The sequence below is a fragment of the Equus asinus genome, chromosome 27 (genome assembly GCF_041296235.1).
Source record: "Equus asinus isolate D_3611 breed Donkey chromosome 27, EquAss-T2T_v2, whole genome shotgun sequence".
Lineage (NCBI taxonomy): Eukaryota > Metazoa > Chordata > Mammalia > Perissodactyla > Equidae > Equus > Equus asinus.
The window spans coordinates 37,211,884-37,235,000 of NC_091816.1; positions in this window are offsets into that span (position 1 = coordinate 37,211,884).

Genomic DNA, 23,117 nt, shown 5'->3' on the forward strand with positions numbered 1-23,117 from the left:
TTTCGTAAACCGAAAACTACTCTAAAATTTAAAGTCTATTTTTTTAAAAAAAAATACGTGTGAAGAGAGCCACTGATGATATTTGGAAAACTTCAACAATTAATGGCAGGATGGAGGGAGGGGGGTAATTTTTTAAAAAGAAAAAATAAACACTAACCTACAGAGCTGACCATCAGACCCAATTGTGAACTGTTACATAAACCATTTTATGGATGGTGATTCCTGCAATCTTAAATCCTATAATACGAGGATCCAAGGGAAAATTAAGTATAACTATTTCTAATATATGTGAACGTATTTAACTGAAACCTGTGAAACTGTCACTTTCCAGGTCAAAATGCACATCATTAATTTTGTGTCTTTCAACCCAATACACACACACACACGTGCGGGACACGCAGGGCATCTTCCTGCTCATGGATCTCCTCTTCAGTGAGTGTGTCCTTCATCACAGTTGAATGAGGAGGAAGAGGAACACACAGTCACGCTTGCTGGTCTCCCTTCAAATCTGTGATCATTTGCTTCAAGTGACTCTTGCATCCACCTCATTTCTCCATTCCATCTACTCTCCCGGTCTCCCGCATGACTATTGTGTACCTGCTTTTAACTTCTTGACTTCCAGATCCCATTTCAACATCCCTAAACTCAGTGGAAAATTGTGCTTGCTTGGTTTTCCCATTGGGGGAAATAGATAAAACATTCACACCCTGTAAATACCTCACTTCCCAACTCACCAGCGTCCCTAACAGGATTTTCTGCTCCTCTCTTGTTGCTGTAGAAGAACTGCCCACTTTCCAAGCGAAGGCAAGCCCTCCCCTTGTGCTGGACTCCATCCTTTCTCTGGTATTTGTCGCAATTTCTCAACATCATTTGTCCATTTCCAGATCATTTACATATGCATAAAATATATTAATATTTTCTGTCAAGAAAAGGAAACCTCCATGATCTCCTGTCCCGCTCTAGCTGTAGCTCAGTTTCCTTGGTCCCTTCATAAGAAAAACACTTCCAAAGATGTAAGTTCTTCGTCTCCCACTTTTGTCCTTCTGTTCTCTGTGGAATCACCTCTAATCAGGCCTTTGTCCTCGGAAACATCCCTTTAAGATGCCACAATTGCCTCCACGTTGTTAAATCAAATGAAGCCATCAGTTTTAATCCTGCTTACTCTATGGTCAGCATTTGGAAGAACTGACAGCCCTTTCCTGAAACACGTTTTTCATTTGACTTCCATAGCTTCACCCCACTGTGGATTCCCCTGACCAGGGCCACGCCTGACTGTCCCACAAAACCCACAGTCTTCCAAATCTCCCTTAATGTCACCCTCCTTCAAGTTGCTTAAACCAAAACCACAAGTAGTTTTTGAATCTTGTCTTTCTCTCAAATTCTCCTTTCAATTACCCAGCAAATCCCTTTGTCTCCATCTGTAAGATGTAGCCAGCACCTGACCATTCTTCATACCCTCACTCTGGCCACCATGAATTTTCAATTGGCTTCTTGTGATTCTCTCCTAACTGATCTCCGGATCCTTCTCTACCATCTATCCTCAGTGTAATCGCCAAGGGATCCTTTCAGACTGTAAGTACCATCATGTCCTCTCTGCTCAGAGTCTTCCAGTGCCTTCCTATCCATCCAAACAAAATCCCTCAAATGGTCCGGAGGGTGACATGCTTGGTCATCCCAGGCCATCTCTGTGACCACATCTACTTCCACTCACCATCCTGCCCACACACTCCACCCTTCTCCTGGGCCTGGAACAGGCAAGCTCACTCCTGCCTCAGAACCTTAAAGTTGTGTTAACTCCACCTCCTAAACTCTGTCCTCAAACACCTGTGAGCTAGCATATACACTACATGGACCTCTCCATGCCCTCCAGCTCAGCCTGACCCCTCCATTCTCCCTTCTCTCCTTTTGCCACTTTATTTTTTCTCCATAATAATCACCACCCTCTGAAAGACTATATTTTAGTTTGCTTGTTTGTTTATTAGCTTTTCTTATTGCTATGCCTGGTAAAATGTAAGTTCTCATTATTTTGCTGTTGAAAGAATAAATGACAAATATTGTGTATAGCAGAAGATTCTATAGTCCCACATTAGTTTTTTCATTATTTTTCGGTTTTAGAAGAATAGAGCTTTGGAGCTAGACAGAATTACAGTGATTGTTAAGTTGATATATGAGAAAATGGAGGCCCATAGATTTACCTTTTTGAAGATCAGAGAACAGATGTGTGACTGGTACCCAAAACTCTAAATCTGCAGCCCAACACGTTATCTACCGATCCCCCTAATTTTTATAGCTATCTGCCACAACCATTTAAGGTGGCATTGTATCATAGTAATGTTAACCTCATTTTTGACCTAATTGACAAGTTCTTGTAGAAGATGGCCCAATGATCACTTGCCAAAATGTAAATATTCATTTCAGTTCTTATGATCTGAGCCCCAACATCTGCACTAAATTCCATGAGTTTTCTAAAATGTTATTTTAGAGGATTTCTATGTCATTTTCAAAATATCAGTAATGACACGGAAGACCGTGTGTGCACCTGTGTGTGTGCATTTATAAAATTTCCCCCATTTACAGTGTAATCCCTTGGATGTGTTAGAGCAGATGCCTGGCATATAAAAAGAGCTAAGTAGATGTTTATGGAGTGAAAATGTAAATCAGTGAATGAATGAACCCTTGACAATAGAACTTTTGATGTGTGAGTCTCCTTTCAACATGAGGAGCAGCCTCCGAGTGGGAAATGCATGATTTCTTTCGCTTGATTTAGAATGATGGCTAGACGGCCTTGGGCAAGTAAATGAACCCCTTTGAACTTCAGAGCCCTTATTTGTAAAATGGGGCAAAACTATACACCTGTTTTACACATTTGAAATTAAATTAGTGATAATATGAAAGGGATTTGGCTACATATGCTGTCAATAAATGGTGTGCTTTGTGGCTGTTGTTGTTTATAAATTTCTAACATACCTTGAGTTTTATTTAAACTACTTTTATTTTAAATTTATTGTTATCACAGGAAGTAATGCAAAGTATTAAAAATCCTAATCATTAAAGCAAAAGTTTGAGAAGCAAAGATAAAAATGAAAGCAACACACACACGGCAGGTTGAGAGTTGGGCAGACGGTGCTGATGGCAATGAGAGCTAAAATGTGGAGACACACGGTGGTCCTCCAGGACAGAGATCTGGTCCATGATGAGGCCCCACAAAACAACCATGAGAAAGAAAATAGTTATTGTTCCCCATACATAAAGAGTAACTCAAAATAACTCTAAAAATTAAAAAATATATATTGGAGAGTGTTATGGGCTGAATTGTGTCCCCACAAAGTTCATATGTTGAAATCCTAACCCTCAGGATCTCAGAATGGGACTGTCTTTGGAGATGGGGCCTTTAAAGAGGTGATTAAGTGAAAACGAGTCCGTTAGAGTGGACCCTCACGTAAACTGAGTGGTGTCTTCAAAAGAAGGGAAAATCTGGGCACAGAAATGGACACACGTGGAGGGACAACTTATGAGGACACGGGGAGAAGACAGCTGTCTACATGCCGAGGAGAGAGGCCTCAGGAGAAACCAACCCTGCTGACACCTCAGTCTCTGAATTCCAGCCTCTAGAACCGTGAGAAATAAATCTCTGCTGTTTAAGCCGCCAGTCTGCAGTAGGCTGTTATGGCAGCCGGAGGAGACCAAGACAGAGGGTCTAAGAACTCCTTATATTCCCCATCTCTGAATGTGCCTTTCCTGGACTAGACCTTAGCTGGCCATTTTAGAGTCTTCTCCTTCCAGCATTCATATATATTAGCAAAGTCTGCTTTCAATATTTCACTTGAACCTTGCTTAAGTCCAAAAAATATGTAGTCTCCAATCTTCCCAATTCCTTTCTCCTACTTTCATAATACATTTGCTTATGACTAACTCACAGGAGGTCAACAGAACATCCATCAGTACGCCCTCCCCTGATGCTATCAAGTAAGATCACAATAGAGATTTCTGTCACAGATATTGCATCTATACTAAGTTTATGAAAATTCATCCATCACTAAGTCTCTCGGTACTCATGCTCCATAAAATGCACAGCAAGACAAAACTTGCCAAGATAATGATAATTGTGCTATTTTATATTTTGCAGAGAGATTCCTTTGAAACAGAAAGCTAAACCCCAAGACAGAAGGCAGTCATACATTCACTACAGAAAGTTTTATTTGGTGCTTTCCTGTGGGCCAGAAAACAGTGAATGGAGAAATAAGAGGGTGTTTCAATGGAGCCAGACTCTGCATCACCACAGGCAGAGGACACAGAGGGAAAGAGGAGAAATAACCCCAGCATCCTGTCTGCACTAGGTGATGTGTTACGTCCCAAGATGTGTTTCCTTTCCAGTTATTAAGATTGTCTCTTATCCTTCACCTCAGGAGGGTCGTAAACCATTATCTCTGATGTTGTTGGATTTATAGGAAGAGGAAACAGCGAGAGTTTAAACTGACCTTCCATCGTGCACTTGGCCTGTTGAAATAGTCATATGAAACTCTCGATTTCCCCTGCTCTTCACGTCCTTTTAGATCCTCTTACATTCTTCCATCGTTTTCCTTAGCCTTCGTTACCACCCCTGCTGTCGGACATCCCTCTCAATCTGCTTCATCCTTCCACCCATCCTCCTCTGTTGTTTTCTGTTTTCATACTTATTGTTCATTTTTCTAACCGAGAATTTTCAGAGCAGTTGCCTTCAGGACACATCTGGTTCATGGGGATATTTCATTTTATCTACCAATTGTTTATAAAACAATTTCAGTTGGCAATCAATATTTAAAAATTAGATGATATCACATGAAAATCTGTCATCACAGTTTCTCTTGAAAAGTCACAGATCTGGCAAGACTAGACCGGCATCCAGACACAAAGACCAGCCACTCGGCATCGATGGGGATGTGTTTTGGAGTTGCACAGTGCCCTTGGGCTGCTTCACCTGTGGACTTTATCAGCCTCTGCAGGTAACGGGATTTATGACTCTCTGTGTAAATTTGCTGATTGTGTATGTTTTTATTATTGTATTCATTATCCGTTTAGTTCATGACCATCCAAACTGTGTGCTGCATACAAATATTCTTTGTATACAGCCATTTGCTCTACAAACAAAGTAAGATATGGTTCTTCCCTTTTGGAAGCCCGTCTGATAGCTAGAGAGAGAAACCTACAGCCAAGTATATGGAGCAGGGTATCACCTGAGTGTTACATTCTTTCTTTTCCTCTTTCATCAAGAAAGAATGAGGCATTGAGCATGGCTCTCCCTAGAGAGTCCTTGTCCCCTGAAGCAATTAGGATGCCTTTGTTTATGAAAACCTAACCTGAAAGAGGCAAGGATCTCACTTACTCTAAAGAGGGGAGAAACCAGAGATTTAATGAAAGAAAAAGCTCAACCACGGAGACTAAAGTGCTCCCTGAGATTGCAGCTAAGCAGAGAGTGTCTGAGAGCCAGGCCACACATGGCCCCAGCTCCTGTGCGGCACTGGGCAGGTGGCTGCAAGGAACTTCAGGGGACTCACATGGCTGCCTGGAGATGTGGGAAGAGACCCATGATGTGGGAATGTTCCGGGAGGCTCTCTATTACTAGTGATCACAGAATGAAACTGAGGGGTTTCCTCTTAGAAACCTCAGCACTGCAGAGAAGGAAAAGAGTCCTTGAAATACTGAATATTCAGCAACATGGAGGGAGGGAGACCTAACCTGATTTGCTTAAGAAAATTAAAGGAATATATTTCACAGCCCTTGCACTTCAATTGCTTGAAACAAGATCATACTCAACTCATTAGATTGAAAAAATGTCACAAATGCTATTATAAACATTGTTGCAAATGTTCTGGATGCTCAAAGGAAAAAGATCTTCAGAGGAGGTGATTACCAAGAGAAGGGCTCAATCTACGCACTGCGGGACGATGCCAATTAGTCAAGATGCAAGATGGTGGTAGAGAGAAGGCTTTACTAAATGATGAGCTGGCTGATTGGAAGATGGCGGACTAGCATCCAAAAAAACCATCTTAAGAGGATACAGAATCTTGAAGCAGTATGGGGCCAGTGGGCCATAGAGGAGGGGGGTCAGGGATGTTGACCATCTGGCATTGCAGACTGGGAAGCATCACACCAGGCCTTTCAGCTGTCATTGATGATGGATAATTGCCACACCAGTATAGAATTTCTGTCCATAGATCATCACAGTCCTGAGGAATTCAAAAGAACAAAGTAATCTCCTTTTTGCAGCTGGGAGGTATACATGTAAGCAGGGGTCAGAAAACCTACAGGGCATGCATATATCCCGGAGGATGGTTATCAGTTCATCTAGGCCATGTGCAGGCTCAAGCATTCCCTATCAGGGAAGAGAAGCAGTGAATATAGAGAGTTATAAGGTGGCTTCCCTTAGGCCAAGTCTGGTTTGGCCTATAACAAGGTGACATTTCAATTGTATCTTCAAAAATAATTAAAAGTTCTAGAAGGGAAAGTAAGTTGATAGAAAAGCTATTTCAGTTAAAGTTATTGGCAGAAGCTATGATTCATAAGTGTGAAAATGAATGAAAAATGAACTGGAGACCAGGGCATCTAACAGGGAGGCATGGGAAATGAGTCAGAAAAGAGAACGTGGGAACAGAGTATGAACAGTTGAGGCCCTAAAGATAATGACCATGAGTTTTATTCACTTAGCCAATGGCAAACTATCATTTTCTGAAGATACACAACTAACTGAGTGACTGAGCCCTTCTCCATTCTGTGGTCTTCTCAATTATCCGCCATGTTGGTTATATTTAATCCTTCATCAACACAGTTTACTATACGTTAATGAAAACTCATGGCGTAGCCCTGAACAAAGTCAGAGGTGATCCCAGGGTTTATATGATGCCAGACCCTCTGATAGAATACAGCCTCCTGGTCCTGCTCAAACAGCGTCTCCCTTGTGGAAGCAAGGTTACCACAGCAACTCTAGGCATTTGCTGATGCCACCAAGTGCAGCAACAGGACACAGATTCTTACTGGGGGCCTAAGTTGTATGGCCATGCCTGAACCAGTTAGCAATGTTCAGAATGAAATGTACTCATTGTCTTTAGATGCCAGTAACCCATCAGCCCATCTAAACCACAGTGACCCAGAGTCCTTTGATGAAGCAAGAGGAATAGGAGCTGGGAAAGAAAACACACACACACACACATTTCCATGGAAGAGGTACTTATCACTATGAGAATGGATTCCGTGTCTCAGAAAAACAAAATAAAAAAAGCTAAGAACCATGACTCAGAGAATGGGTATAGACAGAGGGCAAAGAGATAGAGTTTAAATGAGGCCGAGAAATTGGGTCCAAGTTAAGGGAGTGTCTTGGCCTTCAGCATAACATTGAGTCAATTCTCCAGCGATGCCATCAGTTTACGGAATTAGAAAGCAGAATAGCTATCAAGTGCTTAGATGGCATGCCATGGGAGACTGTAATCATGGTCTTCTGTGTCTACATTCATATGTAGAGCCATCTGAGATCACTGGATGTGTTCCTAATAATGTTCAGGGCGTGGAGACTCTTTATCCCTTTAGTCTATTAATTCCTACAGATGCTAATAGGTAAGGATCGAATATGGAGTTCTTAAGGATATATTTATTATTAAATGTAACACTTAATTGGGATTAGCAAGATAATTGAGACTTTAAACTTAAGATCTGAGAAAATGGACAAAAATTGCTCACACTTTTATAGAACGTTAAATATTCCAGGCATTCATGCAAACTTCTATTGTAGAGCCCACGACATCACACTATCGTACTAATTTCATGGGTCAACGTCTGGGCTGGAATTGAAACTCCTTGGGGCTAGGAGAGAACTGTGTTCATCTTTGTATCCCTGGCAAAGTGCAGAATGTCTGAGACAAGGCTGTTGTTGAATGACTGAGTGAATGAGCGCACATAGGAAGGGCACAGTACGTCAAACGAAGGAAACTGAATTAACTTGAAAAATATCTGTGTCCACTGAAGGATTTTTCATTAAGAAGTAGTATGATCATATTTGCGAGAAACGTAGGAAGTTCTCCACAAATCTTGTAGACTTTAAATGTTTTAGAATGATGACTATAGCAGACAAGCCAGAGAGAGAGCCGGGTCCTGAGGCTCTGCGCTAATTCAGCAGGAGATGAGGACTGCCCGAGGGCGGACAGCAGCTCAGAGATTCAGACACTCTTGGTGACTGAATAATGCTCGAGATGAAGGAGAAGGAAGGGCTGCAATGACTTCCAGGACTTCCGCTTCAGGGACGGAGCGGAGAAGCGGTCTGCTTCAGAAATAATTCTTGACTCTACGAGACAAAACTGTATGCTCTTCCTTCTCTTTTAAGAAACTGGTTGGGTCTAACTAGCCATTCTAAGAGGGAACCTTATAAACGAGAGAAATCCAAGGTCAACCCATGCCCTTGACCACGTTGAAGCCTCAGGAACTTTATGTGGAACTACATTTATTTCCACTCATTTGTCCATCCATCAGAGTTTACAGTTAAGAAAGGACATAGGATAATGATAACAATTACAGGTAATGTTAATTATACCATGCACAGTATGTGGTACAGAGTACCCTCTGCACAGTACCTAGTGCACAGTCCGCAGTCAACAGTCCAGAGTGCACAGTCCATTGTACACAATACTAAGTCCACAGTCCACAAGACGTGTCCCATAGTGCACAGTACTCAGTATACTGTAAACAGTGCAGAGTAGACAGAACACAATACACAGTGCTTAGTACACAGTACATAGTCACAGTCCACGTTGCACAGTACATGTACAGAGTCACAGTACAGAGTACACAGTATAGAGTATGGTGTCCACAGCCCACATGCACACTACACAACACAGAGCTCACAGTACACAGTGCACAGTATACAGCACACACACAGACTGCACCATGCACAGTGCACAGGGCACACTGCAGAGTACTTTGTACATAGTGCACAGTCCACAGGACCCATTGCACAGTCCTCCATATGCAGGGCACTCTGCACAGTGCTGACCACTGAGAGCAGAACAGTTTTAGAGCCAAATAGACCAATTCCTTCCCCATTTTCATTCTTGTAATCATTTTTAAGGCTTATATGTGATCTTTGTAGGTCAATAGTTTTCTCTAGTAATAAAGTTGCCATAACAACATATTAATGCCAAATTTGAATATAATTTTACTTTGACTCTTTAATATAGGAATAACTTTAAATACTATATCATAGACTTTTAAATTAAAAAATTAAACATTTGCGATATCCCATTTGGGGAAATAAGTCCTATTCACCGTAGAGGTCCTCAAGTGAAGAGAGTCCTTCCCTGCTTCCTCCAGCCCTTGCCCACCATCAGTTAGAACACCTGGAGGGATTCACAGTCTTGAAGGCACGTCAGCCAGAACTCAGATATGACTCGGCTGGCTGCTATTGTCCAGGACGCTGAAGATCTCCATGTTGCTAAGTCCAGCCACCAATCTTAGTCCTCCTCCCCGTCCTCCTGGATCTCTTGGGGCGTTTGGCTCAGCTGCTCATCCCTCCTGCTGGCAACGCTCTTCCTCGTTCTGACCAGGCGCTCTCCTGGATTGCCTCCTGTATCCCTGCTGCTCCTCCTCAGTTTCCTTTGCTGTCCCGTCTCTCTGCCCGTACGGGGGCTCTGTATTTATACTGGTCTCCATCTCCACCTCTCCCTGTGCAACGTGGACTGTGACTATGTACTGTGTACTCAGCACTGTGTATTGTGTTCTGTCTACTCTGCACTGTTTACAGTATACTGAGTACTGTGCACAGTGGGCCACGTCTTGTGGACTGTGGACTTAGTACTGTGTACAATGGACTGTGCACTCTGGACTGTTGACTGCGGACTGTGCACTAGGTACTGTGCAGAGGGTACTCTGTACCACATACTGTGCATGGTATAATTAACATTACCTGTAATTGCTATCATTATCCTATGTCCTTTCTTAACTGTAAACTCTGATAAAATTTTTTAGTTCACTTTTTCCACTTTTTTTGGAGAACTATGAGTAGAATGTTAGTACAAAGATTTCTATGTACTTATTTTTCCATAAATTCTTCCAAGTAAATACTTTGTAATTGTGCCTCTATCAAGGTAATCCTCTTTAAAAGATTTAAATTTTAAGTGTAAAATACATCGTATACCAAGAATCCATTAGTCAAAATATTCTAATTGCAGGTATAATTTAAGAAAACAGAATATATATTTTGAACTTCATCCTTCCATGAAATAGTTCAAAAATATTCATAGAGTATTTTATTTAAATAGGCTGGCTTTTCTTAAGCAGGAATTTTCTAACTTTTTTCAGTTATCTTTCCTCATCTACAACCATGGTAATCATCTCTAATTTTAAAAACATTGATTTAATAAAGCAAACTCACATTCTAGTAAAACATCTTTCACAGGCAAATAATCATTGCAGAAAAAATCTTTTTTTAAAAAAAGCTTTAATAAATATAACAAAAAGACAAAATAGAAAATTCTAAATCCCCACTGGAGAACCCTGAGCCAGTGTGCACGGAACGAGTTTGAAAAATCCTTCTCTAGAGGATTTCAGAACTTTTTGATAGGTGATTACTTTCTTGATAAATAGACGAAGCACTGAAAAATACACAGCTGACATATTCAACCCCCAGGCACAGGGAAATAACAAATCTCTAGGATAAAAAACATAAATGTGTGAGGAAATGAATTTGTCTCATAACAACCTTCTCAGGAACATGTTGACTGAGTCCAGCCAGGTAAGGCTCCCAGGTAAACTCCAGATGTGAAGGCAGCTTTACTGGAGTCATCACAGGAGAGGACACCCAGATGAGTACACCCACAGCCCTTCAGTGAGGGGAATTCTGCGGGCTCAAGGGACGTGCCCAGATAACAGCTCAAGTCCATCCTCCTGGTCCTTCAGGGAAGAACTTCTGCTGTTTATTAGGGTCAACGTGGACTAGGAAAGGACAGGACTCTGTGTTCTGGGCTTTATTGGCACTGACGCTGCCTAATGTAGCCCACAGCAACGTGGACCCCCCAGGAGGCCCACTGGTCAGAGTGGGGCCTTCCCTATGCAGAGGCTCTCAAAGGGGTTTGGGCCTGAGTCCATCTTGCTGGGAACTCAGCACATGGGCTCATCTTGCAGTATCTTCCAGGTCCTCAGTGTATGGATGGACCAGATACTCCCGGCAAGGGGCAGGAGGCCACATCAGCTTGTGACACGTGGCTGTTAAGTTGGGGAGACCCATGTGGAAGCCCCTGGAGCCCCCTCTCCCTATGAAGCTCATGAACCAAAAGCAGTATGGTAGGTCTGGGGGACCCCAGAGATCAGTGCCACCATCAAAGATTTTCTGGATGCAGAGACTGCTTATTGAATTACAACACACTTGACCCAATGCGACTGATGGATCTGTGAAGATCAACAAATCTGTGAAGCATTCAGTGTGTTATATAATTATTTATTCAGTTGTATTCAACAGCTCAGTTGCTGCTGCATTTCCAGGTATTTCCCTCTTTACCAAAGCAATTCAACACATCATGTGGCACACTTTACAAAGCTACTGATTTCGCAAGTGCATTTCTCCACCCCAACAAGCAAAAAGAGAAAGAATTTAAACACACAAACACACAGAGTTTCTTTTATTTAGCCAGGATAGCAGTGGCTAGCCATTACCTCTGGGGCATAGGTCATTTTTCAATATGAATTTTAGGGTCTTAAAATCTGAGCTACTGTGATTCTAGATTGAATATAACCTAATTATATCAGGGTCTCTAAATGCTTGTCGTAATACATCACATTATTTCATCGCTGTTGACAGCCACTTTTCAAATAAAGGTCAACGCTTACAAAAGTGCCTAGGATTTACAGCAATGCATGCAATGTGAAGTGTTTTTATAAGGCTGGTAGCCTGAGTACCTTTAAATTTCTGCTCTCATAGATACAAATACTGATTTTTTCGCTAGTTTCTATCTAGTATATAAATTTTGTGAGGGGTGTTTTCCATTACTTTCAAAAAAGAGGAAAAATTCATTTGATTTTCAGGGTTAAGTTTCTAATTATGTTTTGTCAATAACTTCATCACATCTGAGATGGAAATATTACATCCAAACTCCGTATAACTTACCTCATGGTCCTAAAAATGCTACATTGATAACGTTTTTGGAGCCAGGTATGTAGAATTATTTTTTTCTCTATAAAACAAAACACTATTGTCAAGGACTTAGTATTTTTTTCTCAAACTAATCACTTGTTGACCTTAAACACCTTGGTGCCATTAGAGTCCCAATTACCAATAATGCAGAAATTGAAAACAAAGAAACAAAATACCTACAAACACCACGTCCCATACTGAAAAATCTAAGCATCATTTTGTTCCACTAAACATGGAAAATAGATCATTTGGGCTACAGGAATGATGAATTCTCATTGGAGTAACTATCTCAGCAGGTTTCAGTCATTTTTTACTGAATATCGATTTCTCAAAGGAAAAGGAAATAGGTTATTTTGGATATAAGATTTGTCTTCTAAGAGAGGTGCAATTTAACCAAGCAAAGCCACAAGTGCTGTAAGGGCAATCAATGAAAGCTCTCTAAAAACTGGAGACTCAGGGATTAGATTTGTCCAATATTTGTTACGTTGAATGGACTCTCCATTCATGATCAATAATCAATAGTAAACTGTATTACTTATTTGTAAGCTCACAGTGTGAGATTTCACCCTTCCTGTATGTTGTGTGGAAGCCCTTTAGAAGTGACCTGTTTGTTTGTAGATTATGAAAAGATTATTTTAATGTCTACACTTAAGTGCAAATATGGAATATTTGTCTACTAAATTAAAGATTTTTTAAAATCCTAAATAACAATAATATCCTAACATAGCTAAATCTGCTTTGAGGATGATACTGTTGATTCATTCAGCTAATAGTTACTGAACACTGATGACTCACCAGGTGCTACATATCGGGTATCCAAAAAATTAATAAGCCCTGGTTCCTTAATTGTAGACTCATTAGGGAAGGAAAAAGTACATGATGACAAATGTATTACATAAAAGGTTTTGGAGAAAGAGGGTTGCCAGCCCCAATCGTCAGAATGATGGAGGAAGACCCCGGGCAGGTGGGAAATAGCCCGTATCGCACTGTCTATGATTTAAAGCACAAGAGGAAACATCTGTGAACCCACCAATAGATTTAGGAACTAGAGGGTACCTAGAATACAGTCAGTCCTACCTCTGTCCCTATCTCGTCTCCTACACACCTCCCACTGAAAACCATTAGCCTCCACTTTTTGTAAGTTTTATTTTTCTGTAATTAGCAGTAAGCTCCTTGAGCTAAGTTCCATGGCTTATTAATCTTTGAGTCCTCAGGGATTTAACATCATATTTTTTCTACTGTTTACCCTGTTTCTAGGAGCTCTGCAAACAGTGATTCAGGGACCCAGGATTCGTCCATCACCTGGCTTTATCATTTTTGACATGTGGTTTTTGACATCATCATAATGGGGTTTGCCTATATTCTGGCCAATCAAAAGGAAAAGGGGCATGCATGACTAAATAGGGAGTTTTTGATAAGCCAGGCTTGAAATTGGTGTAAGTCCCTTACACTCACTTCCCATGGGCCAATTCCGTCTATGAAATCACCTGGATGACGGGGACGAGCAGCCACCTCCTGATAGAGCTCCATGTTCAGAAAGTGGAGCGAGAACCTTTGTGAACAATTAAATTTCTCTCCCGAAATCTTGATCTCTTTCCATGTGTTTCCATTTGTTTGTTAATATTTTCTTCCAGATTTTTTTAAGGTTGGTAGACTAGCCAGGAATTTTGCTTAGATTTCCCAATAATGTATACAGAAAGACAAAGGACCTATAGTAGCTGCAACAACTTTGAAAAAGAAGAATAAATGGGAGAGGAATCCAGCTTTCCAGATTCAAGTCTTATTATGGAGTTCCAGTGATCAAAACCATGGTATTAGCAAGGGAATAACCACAGAGGCCAATGGGACAGAGTAGAGAACTCAGGAAGACATTCACACAAATGTGCCAGACTGGCTTTCCTCTAGAATGCAAGAGCAGTTTAGTGGAGGGAAGACAGCATTTCAATAAATGATGCTGGAACAATTGGATATCTATAAACTAGATATGTATATATTGACCTAAGGCTCACAGCTTAGACAAAAATTAACTCAAAATGGATCACACATTGAAATGTAAGATGACATACTATAAAACTTTTAGAGGAAAAACAATCCTCCAGGAACTAGGATTAGGCAAAAACAGTTCTTAGACTTGACACCAAAGCCCCATCCGTAAAAGGAAAAAGAGACAAACCGATCTTCATCAAAATTAAAGACATTTTTCTCTGTGAAAGACCCTGTTTTGAGGATGAGAAGAACAGTTGCAGAGCGGGAGGAAGTATTTGTAAACCATACCCCTGACAAAGGACTAGTGGACAGAATACGGAAGGAACTCTCAATTCAACAGGAGGGGAAGAACCAGTGCTGATCCATAGACGGTCTAGGATACGGTCATTGATTTCACACCACACTTGCAAAAATAAGCATCTTCGTCAGGAAAAAAAAAAACGCCGTGGCACTTAGGGATACCAGTAATGAACCTGACAATAAGACTACGTTTTAAAAACTCTACTTTTGATTTTTGCTTTTTACTTCATCTACATTACGCCTTGGTAAAATAATAAACAAAAATCGACTTCATCGTTTTTACTCTGGAAAATCTCTGAAAATGGGCTCCCCTGCCCGTGCACGTACGGTTATGGAAATCAACCGTTCACGTGGGTTACCTGAGAGAGGGTCTGCCCGTATGGGGGTGAATTCCCAGGATGGTGGCAGCTCAGTGAGAAAAGCTGATTCAATGCACAGAAAAGAAAGTCTTCCTGTTAGATGGAAGATTCAATTCATTTTGTGGAAGGCACATGAGATGGCATGTCTTCGAAACACATAGCACGCTTGCACAAGATTATAGCCTGAGGGACATATGAAAATAAATTTCTTGAGGGGCACATTTAATTCAGAGGATAACACTCCAATTCTATCACATTTCATGCTAAAGTGGGGAGAGTGAACAAAGGAATGCTTTACCCTTCCTAAGGAGAAATGGATGTCTGTGCAGTGTAAGACAGGGATGGTTGGCCCAGCCTCCTGTTCAGACTTCTGCTCCAATACAGATGGAAACGGGGAGCCTAACAGCCACCAAGGTGTGAAGCCTGTTCCCACTAAGTTTTAAAGCCCACCTTCATCGCTCTGAGAAGAAAATAGCACTGTGTTACTATTTGCCTAGAAGATATGACTTGTCTACAGTCAACAGGGTTGCAATCTCGTGATTTCTGGTCTTCATTTACTTTCAGAAAATGCATTAGTTCTAGTGACAGCTCAGGCTTGAGAATATTGTCACATTTGTAACTAGAGGAAAAAAGTCATGCCGGTCCCCCACCCCCATTCTTGTCCAATACAGTACTTCCACCCCACCAGCACAGTGGCCCACAGCCAGCTCATTCAATCCATCCATGTCATGCACATTCCAGCCCCACTGAACCCAAGGGCGGCAACCCAATGTCCTCCTCCTTGAATCAAAGCATTTTGAGGATGGATAATGCTGTCAAATTCATTAAACAAAAGACAAATACTGAAGCATGCAATTACGATACAGTATGGTAAGAGCTTTCTCAGCAGAAACTGCAGCAGCATTAGATATATTCAGTAAATTAATGTTGAAATAATTGCATCAAAGATAACACTCAATTTCCAGCCACACAAATTCATATAAAGGTAATAAGGAATAGCATATGTAAATGAAGAATTATGTTCCCTTCCAGAGTTTGCTCATAATCCTGAGTCGGGTTTTTTCATACATAACTGCCTTCAACCTTCATTTTCTTGTCAAATCAATATTAATATATTTAATTTCAAATTTAAAATTAATTGAAATACAGGTGTGTTGAGTACTATTAATAATATAACTCCCCAAAAGAAAATATCGTGTATTTCCTATGCACACACACACACACACAACCATAAAATATTTCTAATAAACATGTGTGAATATCCACGTAATGTGTGCATATGTGAGCACAATGTGTCCAGGTATCTCGCAGGCTCGCGTAGAGAGACCACAGAATATAACAGCAGGCAAACTCATCCTGGAAGCATGAGGTCTGGAGTCGAATCACAGTTTCATTATTTGCTAGTGATTTCACCTTTCTGAGCATGATTTACCAGCTGGGAAAAGTGGGCACAATCTTTACTGCCTATCTTACGATGCTGTGAAAATTTTTTAAAGATGACATATGTAAATATCTTTTGCGAATTATTCCACTAGTATCATATCATATTGTCACTGCATTTATTGGTAAATGAAGCTTCTTTTCAAACCTTGTCCATTTACTCTCTCATTTAAATTTAATTCTAACTTATTTTAGTCATTTTACGCTATAATCACATAAATGATTAAACCTTTCTTTGACTTTGAATAATAAGACTCATTCATAGAAACATTTACAGGATTGATCACTGAGATAGACCATAAACAATTTTTGGCTTACACCCCATTTGTCTAGTCACTATTTATAGACAATTTAAAACATTACAGGCCAATATAGCACTTATTAAATGACCCAATGCCTCATCATTAACCCTGATTGAGTGAGAATAGTGTAACCTTTTCTACAGAAATGTTAGGAATATCTAGACCCATTGTTCTTATTTTGTTAGCTCATTAATAAAGCTTGGGGAAACAGTTGGCTTGAAGCATCTTATCATTGTATCGGATTTTACAACAGCATTAAGAGGTCTTTGCAGGTTTATCGAAAAGATGACATGATGAAGAAAGAGAAAAAATACATTTGAGAACTTTTAACATTTACGATCGGATGTCAGAAAAAGCAGCATGCAAAATCATCTTTTAAACTTTTCTTTTCAAAAGTGCCCTTGCCCATGTGACCTCATAATTGCCTATTTCAACCAAATGGCTATGCTGCTTAGGGCTGCAGAGCGAAGATGCTTTGGAAAGGCCCATATCAATCATTCACAGAATTGTCAACAAAATCCAGAATGCAGAATCAGTATCATTAGTTTTGAAATCCGAGAGATGAACACAACTTGAGTCTTGGGGGAAAAATCCTTTACTCTGCAAGCTGAATCTTTGAAATCAAATTCAAGTTCATTGAATGAATATATTTGCACGTGAGTCCACTCAGTATGTTAGTTGTTTTCCTGATCTTCCACCTGCAAGCTAAAGAAGACCTCTATTTTACATGGCAGATATCTGCTGTCACAGAAAACCAGCCCTCTGAACTGCACAAATGACGTCTCGAGCAGCGGATAACCAGCAGCCTAAAACGTTGTGGGGAAAAAGAAACCAGGATTTTGCTATGTAGAGGAAGATTTCCCTCTTTTTGTGCATCCAACAAACTCTTGCACCTCATAAGCTCCAAACGATTACTCATATGAATACTCTTAAGCGAAAAATACACATTTTATATAAAATGACATTTTTCCTTATTGCTCAAAAAGTATTTGTTCATCGTAACACTAAAATCTAAAGTAAGCGCCAAAAATGGAAAGAAAGCATTCCCACTATCTTCTTGCTGTGTTGGTACCTTGGTGTATCCTTTATTTTTTTAGAGGCAGACACACAGTTTTCTATCTACCTGCTCTATTAATTAACATTATCATGAACCAAAAAAATACGTTCTTAGTGATTATTTTGGGGAAGCTCTGGAACAGGTTTTTTCAGTTGTTTACATGGGACTAACAGGTCGTCCTGGTTCACATTTCTTCAGTCCTATTCACTGCCCTGTCCTTGAATTCCCTTGTGATTCACAGCTGGTGTCTTGTCCTCAGAGAAAACCATGAAACAGGGGCATGGCCCTCTTTTCACACCATCCGTCTTCTCTGAAGCGCTCCCTTTTTTAACTCCAACTTATTCTTCACGCCCCAGCTGCCCCTTGTCTCCCTACGTCTTGTCACTGTGAAGTAGCTCATTGTCTTCCTTCATTTCCTCATGAGTTTTGCTCCTGGTCTTGCAATGTCCATCTCCTACATTGCCTCTGTCCACAAGCCGACCACTCTCCTCCTGCCTCACTTCCCGCTGAGGGCGTTCCTCACTCCTCACGGGGAAATAGCTATTCCCATGGGAAGTTCTCCCGTCTCCCATCACAGGCATAGACACGCACATGGCGAAGGCCCCCTTCCCATCGCTGGCCACCATGCCCTGCCTCCCACTTCTCTCACATCCGCAGGGACTTCCCTTCCTCAGATCCTCCTCCTCTTCATCATCAAGCTCTCATTCACTAAATTGTCCTACTTAGCCCACAGAAGGTCTGACTCTCTCCCATCTTCAAATAACAGTCCTCCCCTCATGTCACATCTCTCCATCTCAATTGATTCCAAATGTCACGCCTATCAGAACTACCCAGAGGCTTTTTGCCTTTTCATGAAGACTCCTGGGACCCAGACATTCCGAGTGAGGGATAGTCAGGATGCAGGCTGACGTCAGCCCTACGTCCTCAGCCATTGCTCCTCTCCTTCTTGCCCAGACACCTCCATGGAGCCAAGTCAAATGAGCCTCTTCCATGGTTGGCCTTTTCAGATTTTCCGCAACATCTGTCACCGCCTCTTCACACATCAGCACATGACCCAGTCTCCATTGTTGTTCTACAAGACGCCACAGTCTCCTGGCTTCATGACACATCTCTGCTCACCCAACCCCTTCCCCAGGCCTAGTTCTAACACTAACCCAGTAACTAACTTCCACCCTAAACCTGACACTGGCCCAGGCCTCAGTTAGAGGCTCCTGCTGCCCGTCTCTCTAGAAAGTTCCTAGTGTTACTTCAGCCCACCTGTTCTTTGATCACTCCTGACATGACTCGTATCGATTTCTTGCTCATGTTTTCCTCTCCAGTATAAGCACATGTTTTAAAAAATCCTATTTTACATCTACCCTATTTTGTTCCCAATTCCAATATGACTTCAAAAATACCACGTCTCGCTTTTTCTTTATCCTTTTGCTCAACTTAACGTGGATGTCCTCAACGTTATCTTTCAGGGCCTCTCATGAATTTTTTATCACAGCTGTCGTGTTATTCACTCCCAGCAGATCTTCCGTATTCTCTAACTGTCCCTGTTGATACCATTGTTCTTTTTTCCCTGAGGCAGCACTTTCTCATTTCTCTGAGGATATTAATTATTAATTATAGTTCTGCATTGTTTGTGTTTCCTCAGAGCTCCTGCTTTTGTGTGTTTGTTTTGCTTTTCTATTACTTAGTCTCTCTCTTCTGTGTCGCAAATGTCTGGTTACCCTTAGTGCTTAGTTTATATTTAAGAATGAGATGCTCACAGTGTCATGAAAAGCTTTGTGGGCCTGGGTAAATCTTTTTGGCCCGTGGACCTCACATTTCAGGTAAACTGAGTTCTTGTTAGGGAATTTCTATGTCAATGCTGTAGGGTTTTTTCTCTATCTCCATCGCTTTCTCCACAGAAGAATCTTTCACTATCTTTCCCGGGTGTATACATCTCCCTATAGAAAGGTTGGAAAGGGTGATTCCTATTGTGTGTTGACAGATATTCAACCAATCCTCTTGTTATCAGCTTCATGACTCACTCCTGCCTCCACTGGGCCTGGCCTCGAGAGCCTATCTGTTCTAACGTCTTCAGAAGACAAAGCTCCATCTCTTGCGTATGCTGAGGGTGAAGTGAACATTGGGAAAAGAGCCACCTAGCAGCGAGAAATGGGAGAGTGGCTGGGTTGTCACTTCTCTTTCAGACACTTTCAACCAATTCTGCAGGGATGGACGACCCCTGGGTCCCCCCTCTGATGGCAGGATGAGGAGTCTGGGCTCAACTAGATCAGCTAACAATCCTCCATTCATTTTTAATCTTTTGGAAACATACTTATTTCTTTTGTCTGATTTATGTTTTTTCCCATTCAGGTAAGATCTGACATTGCAGTCTTGAGTCTGAAATCTTCAGGACAGCAGACTGGAAAGTCAGGCAAGTGTTCTATTTGGTGTTCTGGAGGCAGAATCCCTTCTTGAGGAAACCTCAGGCTTTACTCTTAAGGTCTTCAATGGATTGGACGAGGTCCACCCATATTATGGAGAGCAAACTGCTTCACTCAAAGTCGGCTGATTTAAGTGTTAATTGGCTTCAAAAAAAATATTTTCACAGAAACATCTAGACCAGTGTTTGAACAAACCACTGGGCACTGTAACCTAGCCAAACTGACATGTAAAACTAGGCATTACATTTCCAAAAAGAGTCAGTTTTCTGTCTGCTCCCATGTGAGGCATTTCTTCCTGGGTTGTCCCTTCTTCTGAAGATGTAGAATTTTAGTTGCAATGGCCACATGGACCCTCAAGTCAAACAAATTCTGCAATGTCTTCAAAACTCACACTTGTTAAGTGAAACATGCTCCCCAAATCATTTTGTAGCAAGGTAGGATTCTTATTTTAATTTGATTCATGTGTCTACCTAAGAATGGGTAAACTTTTTATTAAATTATCATTTTCCAGGGCTGGCCGAGTGTCATAGTGATTAAGTTCATGTGCTCTGCTTCGGCGGCCCAGAGTTCGCCAGTTTGGACCCCAGGAGCAGACCTATGCACCACTCATCAAGCCATGCTGTGGCAGGTGTCCCACCTATAAAGTAGAGGAAGATGGGCACAGATGTGAGCTCAGGGCCAGTCTTCCTCAGCAAAATGGGGATGATTGGCAGTGGATGTTAGCTCAGGGCTAATCGTCCTCAAAAAAAAAGAATTATCATTTCCCTAGGAGACAGAAAGAAAGGAAAATAACAGGGTAAAGCACCTACTTAAATAACAAAAGAACGGGATAGGACCTGGTTTCCAGGGAACATTTCTGACTTTAAGTCCCTGCAGATAACCCAGCTTTGAGCAGAGGTTCTGGAGCTCACTTTCTCCATGGGCAATCACATAGTTTGTTCATATCTCTGATCCCTTAGCATAGAAAATGGCTTGCTTTATTTTCTTACCAAACTCCCAAGAATATGTAGAGAAATCCTCTAACAACTTCAAAGATCCTGGAGCAAGATGGAAAGGATGAACCATGAGATGGTAAGCCCATTTGGAAATTCACATCCAAAATGGTGATTGACATCATGTGCATAGAGGAAAGAATTATGTCCTTATTACGAAGCAGCTTATTTTATGGTTCCTTGTCCAGTGTAAAGGAATTAGATTCTGACTTGGCTTTATATTACCTATCAGGGAAATACATAAAAAAACTCCTCACTTTAAGCATGTTTAGGAACTAATAGGATTTACTTCCTTTGAAATTATATATTTGATTTTTTTAAATTTATGTATCTTCATCTGCACATTTCAACAGATTGCTTTTTCAGTTATATGTTATAGGTTTGTTGTTTCATGGTGGGAAAAGGATTTTCTGTCAGTCCAGAAAGGAAAAGTGTCTATTTGCATTAATTTTGGAGGGAAGGCTATAGAGTTGATATTTCTAGTTCATGCTATTAAAATAAATGGGTATTTATCAACAGATTTAAAACCTGCATTAACAGTTCATATGATTTATGACATTTTGAGAAATCTGTCTGGAACATGATTCAGCGCCATATAAAGGCATATTTTTCACTAATTTCCTGATAATTGCTTCTCCCTCAAAAACATATTTTTAAAAATTGATGTTGAATTTTTCGTTTAGAAAATAAGTAAAGACTTTAAAAAGAAATATAAAAATAGCAGAAGAATATTTGCAGTTGTAAATGTTTTTGCCTTCAATTTATCTCAACAATATTCTTTTCCGAAAAGATTAATAAATCGTTTTACCAAAGGTATTGAAAATACCTCAAACGTGGTACTTAAACAAAAAGATAGCCATTTCATAATATTTATTTATATAATGTTACAATAAAAATTTGCTTTTTTAAAAAATTTCATAAACATAAAATTTCACACTGAACATTTAAATATAAAAAACAAGAGTTATTACAAGCAGATGATTTTTAATGGCAAACACTGCCTATATTTTTCTCATATGTAAAAGACCAAAAAATGTTCACAAGTCACATAAGACTATGTGATGTAGCCTTCTATTATTTAAAGTCAAAGTTACTTAGGGCTCTGCTGTTAGCGTATTGTAAATAGGCTTCTTATAATTTGTTTCAAAGTCGTGTTGTTAAGATCTTTTGAGCAACGCCACACCCCCTCCACCCACTGTCATTCACTAAGAGAAAATCCACCATTTCATGACACCAACATGGCTCCACACTCTTCCACTCCCGGGATAACGAAGAGAGGGACAAAGAGACAGGAAAGACCTGTCAAACACTTTAGCCGAGAGTGACTTGCATCATTCCCATTCACCTTCCATTACCAGGAGTTGTAAGGACAGGATTGATTGCAGAAATACATGGGGAACTTTCCGAGGTGACAGAAATATTCTGTATCTTGGTTGAGGTGGTGGTAACCCAATGGTATGCATGTGTCAAAACTGCACCCTTTAAAAAGTGAATTTTCATGGATGAAAATTATGCTTACTAAAAAGCATTAGTGTGCGCTGATAAGCATTTGAAACGTGGTTTTGGTAGCACTTAATAGTGAGTAAAGACTAGAAAAGATGGAGGACCCAGCACAAGAAATTAAATACAAAATAAAGACAGTGAACTCGGTCTAAATATATCGGTAGTCATAATAGAGAAAACGGACCAACATTAGAGTGGATGAAAAGTGCGGTGCAGATGTGTTCAGAGAGAACACCCTACAAAATGACAACTCAGATACGTAATATAAAAAGTGAAGGAGCAGTTCCCTAAGTTTTGGAGAGCACGACAATGAACAAGAGTAAATTTGGCCCGCGATGGAGATGGGGTGGCCCAGTGGTTTCTAGATGATGGCAGCAATGACCATGAGTAGGTGGTGCAACAGGGTGACAGGAGATTGTAGTCATGAGAATTTAGGGAGCTGGGTGACACTAAGAGGGTTAAAGGGTTAAGAACAAGCCAGTCACAACCAGAGAGGGTTTCAGGGAAAGCAGCACCCTCTTGAGAGAGCCAGGTTTCTGTTAAAGCGGGCGCATGAAGGGAAATTCCAGGGAGGCAGGCGAGGATGTCACGAAATTCATGGATGAAGGTTCAA